We start from the raw sequence: 8,771 nt of genomic DNA, 5'->3' as shown, positions 1-8,771 counted from the left end.
ATTATTTTTAATCGATATAAAAAATGTTCTATCAATTTTAAAGTTTAATTAAACCTTTTCAAGAGAATACTTATAAAAATATTTATTCAGGATAGGAATTAAACTAACAATACTGTACTGATTTGATTGATCATTAAAGACTTCGATACGTAACAAACATAAATAATTATCATTAATTTATATCTCTACTCTTATTACACACTGTGTAATAGCGGAATTAATGTCTCAAAGGCATTCTCTACCATCAACACACGATGTGATAGAGGTTTATTAGAAATCAATAGCAGGCCAGAAATTCACTATATATACTGAAGTTTATTTATATACTAAAATAGATACCCGGCACACGTGTAGACATCTTCTCTGTTATTGATAGATTTATATTTAAAAACTGACGCACACCTTAAGCTCTAAGACGAGGCATTATTAATAACCAAAGACATGCAATCTTTTTAGGAAACAAAAAATCATGGAAGTGAAATATCAGTACTATATACTGGTATTTGGAGACTTGTACCGTGGATAAAAGACATAACACGCAATTCTACCAGGGAGTCATCCGTTAAAAACCTTGCGTAGAGAGCGAATTTTACACAGTACAAATATTTTAAAACCTCATCAGAAAATTTTAAATTCATATTTTTTTAAGAGATTTTGTTTGTTATGTTTTTCTATTTTTGTTACGATTCTTTTATTGAAAGTTTTTTGTATTGTTTCTATAATACATGTTTTTTAAATATATTTCTATTACTATATTAGTTTCTTGTACTTATTAGATAATTAATTAACACGGCTATATTTTAATAATCGAGTTTCATACGAGTAATTAAGAAAGTTCTTCTGTTGTTAGTGAATAATATTAGTTAGCTCAATAAACGTATAAGAGTTGACGAGCGCAGACAAGATACTCAACGGGGTTTTGTATTTCAAGATGCTAAGTAGCACCGCATTGTTATGAATAGAGTGAATCGCTCGCCATTATGGGAATTTTCTTTCTCATCGTAAAACTTTTTGATGTAATGTTTTATATCGACGACATTATACTCAAAAACAGATGGCATTTTTAAAGCATATCTATAAAAAAGTTTAATGTCTGCTATAATTAAAAAGGGATTCCAAGTAAAATAAATTTTATATTGTTTCGTATCTTAACAAAAATAAATTTCCTCTTTCTTATTGTATTCGTTGTATATCAGATAATTAGTTATAGGTGTAAAAACTTTAAAGAGACAAATGTATTAATCGTTTGCTGTCTTTATATGTGTTTTTATACAGGTTAGTTGGATATTTAATGGAATCAGGCGTTATTCTGCGGAAGTTCATCCTAAGTAAGAAAAGGACCAATATTTAGCCACTTCCGCACATGCAGTCGTAGTCGTGCAACAAAGTGCACCGCCTGCCAGCCCGCTAATAAATGCGCATGCGACAAACAATGCGAATGCCAAACACAGAGTCTGTGTTTGGCAATAATCGGTGAAACATAACTCCTGAAGATGCCCTGTGGAGGGGTGGAACACGTGTTGAGTGATTTAACGGTGGTAGTTGTGTAATTGGTTCCTTTAAAGCTTTTACCTCTGTAATCAATCACTCTGTACATGTGGGTTATCAAGGTAATGGCAATGTTTAATTTGTTAAAAACTTTCATTCAGCGGATTACAGAAACAATATCGTTTTGCTTTATCCTTTTGAAATTTCAGTTTCCTGTTATATTGGCCATACTCTGAATTCTCTTTTAAATATATTACAACCCTCCGTCGTGACAAACAGCCATGAAACTTGTAGGAGATAAGAGATGTCTTTATCTTAATGATATATAACCGAACTTGATGTTTATTGCTCGACATCACGTTAGTGGTAAAAGTAAAATGTGATAAAAGTTTCAATTCCACACGTAATATCACTGAAATCATTATGGAAATTTGTGTGACAAATTTCCATAACGATAGTAAACATTAACTGCATTTGTTATAGGTTGAAAATCGTCAGATCTGTTGATTATTGCTAATATTTATGATTTTTAATATAAATAGAATCACTTTCCCCTAATCTTTGATCCGAATAAGAAAGTGAAGTAAATGCGGGCTCTCTACGTAGCAAACAATGTCTAAAAATCAGAACAATTACTAGTGTTGCATAAAAAATTTGCTTCTGTTGTCGATTCTATTTACAAAGTTTTTTTAATAGTTTTGTCTTTTATCATATTAATGGTTATCACAGTAGTAATTTTTTTTTAATTATCGCCAAAATAACAATCGATGTTCATAATTTAGAAAAATAGATTTTATAGCTGTCGTTCGAAGACGGCTGTTTGGACGTTAAGGTTTTGAAGAAGACATCATGACCCTGCAAGCGGACAGTAAGATCCACTTTGTGGGTAGACAGACGACCTTGTTAATATTTGGTTGCCTGCCTCTTCTGCCCGGTCCTGTTGGAAATCTATAGAAGAGACTAATTTCCATCATTTAACGTCATACGACTGAAACACTGAGTACATACTAAAAAATTAAAAAATATTGTAACGACTGCTGTATATACATAAGTTTGGCGCCGAGAAATGACACACATGTAACAATTCACATAAACAATTCTCGTATCAGCATACGAGCATTTACCTGCAATAAGTAATCTATAAATAATGTTATATAAAAACAAAAAAATATATTATCTATAACGTTCTTAGATTGACGATTCTTTTTAGTTTTCATTAATATAATAATATTAAATCTGTTTAAATACTGGGTGTATGTATGTATTAGTGTGATCAACGATCATTTAGTAACTTTATTTTGCATCGAATGACGACGTAGTCAAGATCGCAAGAAGTCGCCGAATACGGGCAGCGCAAGATCGGTCATCGAGGCGGTCTCTGAGAAAGGCCTTGCAGTGAACGCTAATCGACGGAGGCGATGATGATGACAAATAACTTAGTTCAGTGACAAAAACATGTGACTATTAACATTTGTACATATACAAAAACACCATATGGTTTTAAAAAAAACATCTTTGGGTTAAGAATAAGTTAATTTATATTTGAGTAACAGTATTAAAAATAAACCCACTAACCTGTTGTATGTTACATGTTATAAATAAATTCTCGACTAAATATGTAGGAGAGGAGAACAACATATTATATAAAACAAAATATTTAAAACAAAATTTAAATTTTAACAGGGGCTAAATTATGCTTAGTACATTTATTTACTGTAGTTGTTTGTATTAGTAAAAAGAGCTCACGTTAGAAAGCGTCCTTTCTACCAGCGACAGTAGCTAGATCCATATTCATCAAGTTGCACAGGGGAACACGGTATGTTGCTTTTACGTTCAAAGTTTTGTTAGTAAACTATTTATTGCACATTAAGTTTTAATTAGTAAATCAAATCAAATGCACCAATTTAAATGTTTTTACATTCAAAACAATGTTGGTTATTTAGTTAACAATTATTTTAATAACTTAAACCATTAATAAATTTAAAATAAAAATGTTTTATTATTACATAAGAAATTCTAGGAACAAAAATTATTTCAAGCGTTCATCTTCCACATTGTTGGCCAGAATAGCCACTATACGCTATTAGCGGGCGAAGGTGACTTACTTCCCAAGAACGTTGACTGATAGCCGAGAATTATCGAAGAAGGTTTACACAGAGTATTTACAATTTAAATAGTCGTAACACAACGGCAGCGCCCACATCACTAATGGCGTTTGAATTCACAGCCGCGTTCGAATTGATTTTTCGTTCGAATTGAAAAAATGGTATGACACAAAAGTATTGTAACCATAATGGCCAGCAACATGGAGGGTGAACGCTAACTATTTATAGTATTTTAGAATCTTAACATAAAGAAGTGTAGAAAAGCAAGTTATTTCTTTATTAGTTGTAATAGCATCAAATAAAAATTATCTATAACCTATCATTACAACTAAAAAAATTTTTGCATTATTTAAATAACCGATTTAAGTTGTTGACAGCTACGGTCACTAATTTTTATAGGATGTTATAAGCCCATAAAAGTTTTTCATTTACCTAAACATAATATGATAAACTTATTCAGATTCATTTTAAGAATATTTTCATATTGTAAGCTTACCTCACCTGTTATTTCAACGGGATTATGACTAAGCTGAAAATTTGAGTACAAAAGCCATCGCTTTATAAATCACTCGAGCAATTTCCAGAAGGTAAACCCTCTTTTCGAAATTAAAGTTATTCTTTCAAATCTCTCGTGATTTTTAAGGTTCTCAAATTCTTCTTTGACTGAAAATTGACTTATTTTTATTTATATAAACACATTCAATAACATAATATTTATCATACGTAAATTTGTATCTCATAGTTTTACTTATATTATATTTTTAAGCACCTTCACCTTTCATGTAAATGATAACAGACAGGTTAAATAAATGTTCTCCTCTCCTACATAAGGCTAAATAGACAAACGTGAAATAAATGTAAATGTAAGTATGGAAATGTGGTTGTATTAACAGTGAGCGTTTTACGCTCTCTGTTACATAATCCATTAGACTTTCAAATACATTCAAGCGTTTAAAAACCCATTTAGCCTACTGTTTCTCGTTTTTATGTGCGAAGTTTTACTTTTTACGAAGTTATGATTTTTATTAATAATATAATAAGTAAGAAGTAAAAACTTTGAAATTTCATAACAAATAAACATTAATGTTGTTTTAGATGTACGAGTACACGCAGATAACCTCCTCGTGGAGCACTCTGGGCACCGGTGGGTGGTGTCTTTGGTCGCTGGCTGGTGGCAAATAATCCCCCGTAAAGGCGTCTTTCCGAAAGTCTCTATGACCAGCATATGGCTCATTGAAAGGACAAGGGCTTGCTTAGTTTTCTCTAACACGGTCGCTGGACGGGCAGGATTTAGCTAGTCTTGACCTGTTAGTCTCACAGATGGTAGATCCGTAATCGTGTCGTGGATCATGTCCCGTTGTGTTTCCGAGAACGAGGATCTTGCATTTATCACCCGGATTGCGAGGATGTTAGGCTCTATAAAAAACGCACCAATCCCAAGCATTGGCTCTCCACGAAGGTTTGCATGGCTGATGGGCGATCGTTTGCAATTCCGTACTTGGTTGCAGGTGTGCGTAACGGTTTTCGTTCCGATTTATTTTACAATGACATCTATTTAAGTATACTCTTACACAGGATTTTGTATTCGGAAATTGTATACTACTATAATTATTGGTATAATAATAACAAATTCATATCATTAATTCAGATCTTAACCACCTTATTAACTATTAAACAAAATCATGGTTAATAGTCAATTTTTAAAGTAAATAAATTTATTCCATAAAACCCGTTAAAACATATTTAGTGAAAATTTACCAAAACAATTAGTTTACAATTGAAAACAGAAAAAACGATTAAATTCTAAAAAAATTATTTTTTTTTATTTAATTATAAAATTAGTTCTCCTGTAAAAAGTGTGCAATCTTAACGATTAAATTTAATAAGAATAATTAATGGCTGAAAATAAACGCCTGATTATAAACATTAGTCACTTTCATTTGATTTAAAAGTGGAATAAGAAAAATACTTAATGGTTTTGTGTAGTGATGTTAATAAGTAAGAACATAAATTATCAGATTGCGATGGTTATAAATGCGCGAGTTCCTGTCTCTACTATCCTAACAAAACTTGATCATCAATTTTAATGCAAAAAAGTTTGTTTTATATAAACAAATCAAGGTTTTAATTGATATTTTGCGCCGGTTTGAGCCTTACACTCAAATATGTGTCTAATTAAAATTACGAAATGAATAAATTATCATTAAATGTTTCAAGTTGGCATAAATGTGTTGTTACACAAAGTAATGATACTTTGCGTAGAATTGTATATAACTGAAAAATATCGCTTACGAGCATAAAACGCCCGACTCGTTTCTTTATTGTTGGGTAAAAACACGAAAGAATTTCATTTGAGATGTTTATCTCTGTTTAAAAGGAAATGAATATTATTTAATCAACGAGGTTCGTTTCATAAAAAAAAAACAAAATCGATCATCGCAGCTTTTGTAAGACTGACACATCAAGTGTTTTGCTTTTAGAAAAATCAAAGTGATTTGAAGCTCCCACTGCCAATACGTATTAACAATAATATTTACGTGGTTAACCTTTACAACGTTTAATTAGAATGTTTCCATATAAAAAACACAACGTATTTATTTTAATGTTTATATGCTTACGATTTTCGGATTATTTTTACTAGTATAGGGTGTCTCAGAAAAACCCAGGTATTATTATGATAAAATATAACGTACCTAAATATAATATAAAGTAACTATTTGTATAACATATTGATAACACAAGCACGATGTATATTTATATTTTCAGGAACCAAAGTGCCCTACAAGCAAGAACGATCTTCATTCCACGTACTCTCATAATTAAAAAAACAATCGATCAATCATACACTTAAGGCTTCGTTATGGATTGTGTAAAATCGGAGAAATCTCTTTTAATTACACTATCCTCACGTACGCATTCAATACTACTGAAAAGAGTATATTGCCTATACACAAAGTTGTTAAAGGACAGCACTAACCTGGAAAATTTGGGTTGGTTGCGAATTCTGTAAGTCGATAGCCTTACGTTAGCTTTGTTGAGCTATAATTGGGATTCTCTAGAGCGACAATTTTCTCAATCAAAGCAAATTAAATTTGATTTTCTTTGAACAAAAAAGATCATATGTTATGCTTAATTTTATAAACTTATCTTTAGACTGCTTTATTTTATTTATTTTCACTCACTATTACTAATTACAGGTAACCCCTAATACAGTAGTATAGGATATTTTATTGCGATATATTTAGGACAACTGTCAGTCATTTAACATCATTCTTTTAAGTATTCGATTTAGCCCATAGACATATTACTGCATGGGATAGGTTTCCCCCAAATATATCTACCGGGGATTTACCATGATTGCCACGCTAGGCGGGAAGGTTGGCGGTAATTCTATTAAGTAATCAAAATCTTATTAAGTAAAACTAAAACAGGCGGTCTCCGTCTCGAACCTCGTCAATGGGCATGAAAACAAATTAACTTTAGACAACTTTATCAACATTTGCAGCCACGAAGCCCATTCCTGCATTGCAGATTTTACTCAGAAAGCAATCTAATATTGTTACATTAACGTAATTTACGTAATCGTAAAGTTACAGTTTGGGGTTGTGTTATTACAACCCCAAACGTAGAGTGCATTAAAAATTTAGTTTTCCTGTATATTGTGGTATCAAAACAAAAACAATAACAGTTAACAACTTTTTCAACTGTCATTCAGAGAAATTAGAACATTTTTAGAAATTTTGTATTGACTTTACTAAGTAGCATAAGCGATTTAGATAATCGTAAAATGTAAAAGAGTATTTTTAAAGAACATATTTTTTTAAATAATACTTTAGAAGTTTACTATAATTAACAAAAATAATATTTTCCGCTATATTCCAAAAACGATGCTGATTGCTAGAGAGTACTTAACAGTCATTCATAACCACTGAACCACGTAAAATAGTGGTTTTCCCCGCACGTTGACTGGAGCGTTATAACAAGTACTCGTATGTAACAAATTATTAGATTTGCTTCATCTATACAGTAATTATTTACTTTTAAATTTAATAATAATAAACTGGAATTTATAGTGAATATAAATGTTATAAAAATAGCAATCTTTATTACTTATAAACACATACATATCATAGATCTAACTGTTTTTAAATTAGGTTAAAGGAAAAAGAAATATTTTGTAAGTTTTTTTTAGCATGCTCTCGATAAAACTATAGATATATATTTATTTAAAGAAATATTTAAACTATTACTATTTATACATTTACATGTATATATATACATGTATATATATATATATATTACTAATATAAAGCAAGCAAAAGATCTCACAGGACAGGTAAAAGAATCGACGAAAATAATATATAAATTATTTATATCACGATAAGTAAAATTATCTGTTAAACTCTTCAAATTTCGTATCAAACTTATTTTACACATCTAGCCGCTTGATATCGGTTAATTGATTATAAAATTATAACGTAAATAGCATTTTATACACGCTATGTCCAATTTGTTACCCCATTATTCCTTTCACGCACCCGAATATGGTTACATTCTTTCACAAAACAACGATAAATATCATTCTTCATATGACTACGTGCCGGTGACATAAAGTGATGTGCTATCAATCATTTGTATTATTTTCTCTGCCACGTCATTTGGTCGCTAAATCAACGAATACAACGTCTTAATATCTTTTATCATAAATACTGGTTATGATTTTCAGTGATATTTAAATTTATTTAATACTTCTATGTTAATATTACTGTATAATTGGCAACAGTTTTAAACATCAACATTTAAATGTTTTAATAAGAGAAATCAAAACAGATAATTATCTATTTTAGTCTTCACACGATTGAATATGTAACCATTTAAATTTATAACCAGGACGACATTGTAATAAACTTAGATGTATTTATTTTGCAAATAATACTAACTCTACTGTGACGCGTGGACGTTAAAATATTTTAATCTTCTGGGTATGCGAGGTATAGGTAAAAAGCTATACTCCTATACCTCCTACAGTAGAGTCACTGTAATTCCCACATCCGGCAGCCAGTGTTAACATAAACATACAAGATAGTCGCTGTGGCCTTAAGATTCTGTTACGAAACCACGACAACTAGGCAACTGCTACGTAGGATGTCCATCCACTAGGAGGTCTGATGACCTTAT

Source organism: Battus philenor, unplaced genomic scaffold, assembly GCF_028537555.1.
Source record: "Battus philenor isolate CCGP_79_NKW_IND1 unplaced genomic scaffold, ilBatPhil1.0.hap1 SCAF_7, whole genome shotgun sequence".
NCBI classification, from domain to species: Eukaryota; Metazoa; Arthropoda; class Insecta; order Lepidoptera; family Papilionidae; genus Battus; species Battus philenor.
This window is presented reverse-complemented; position numbering follows the sequence as displayed.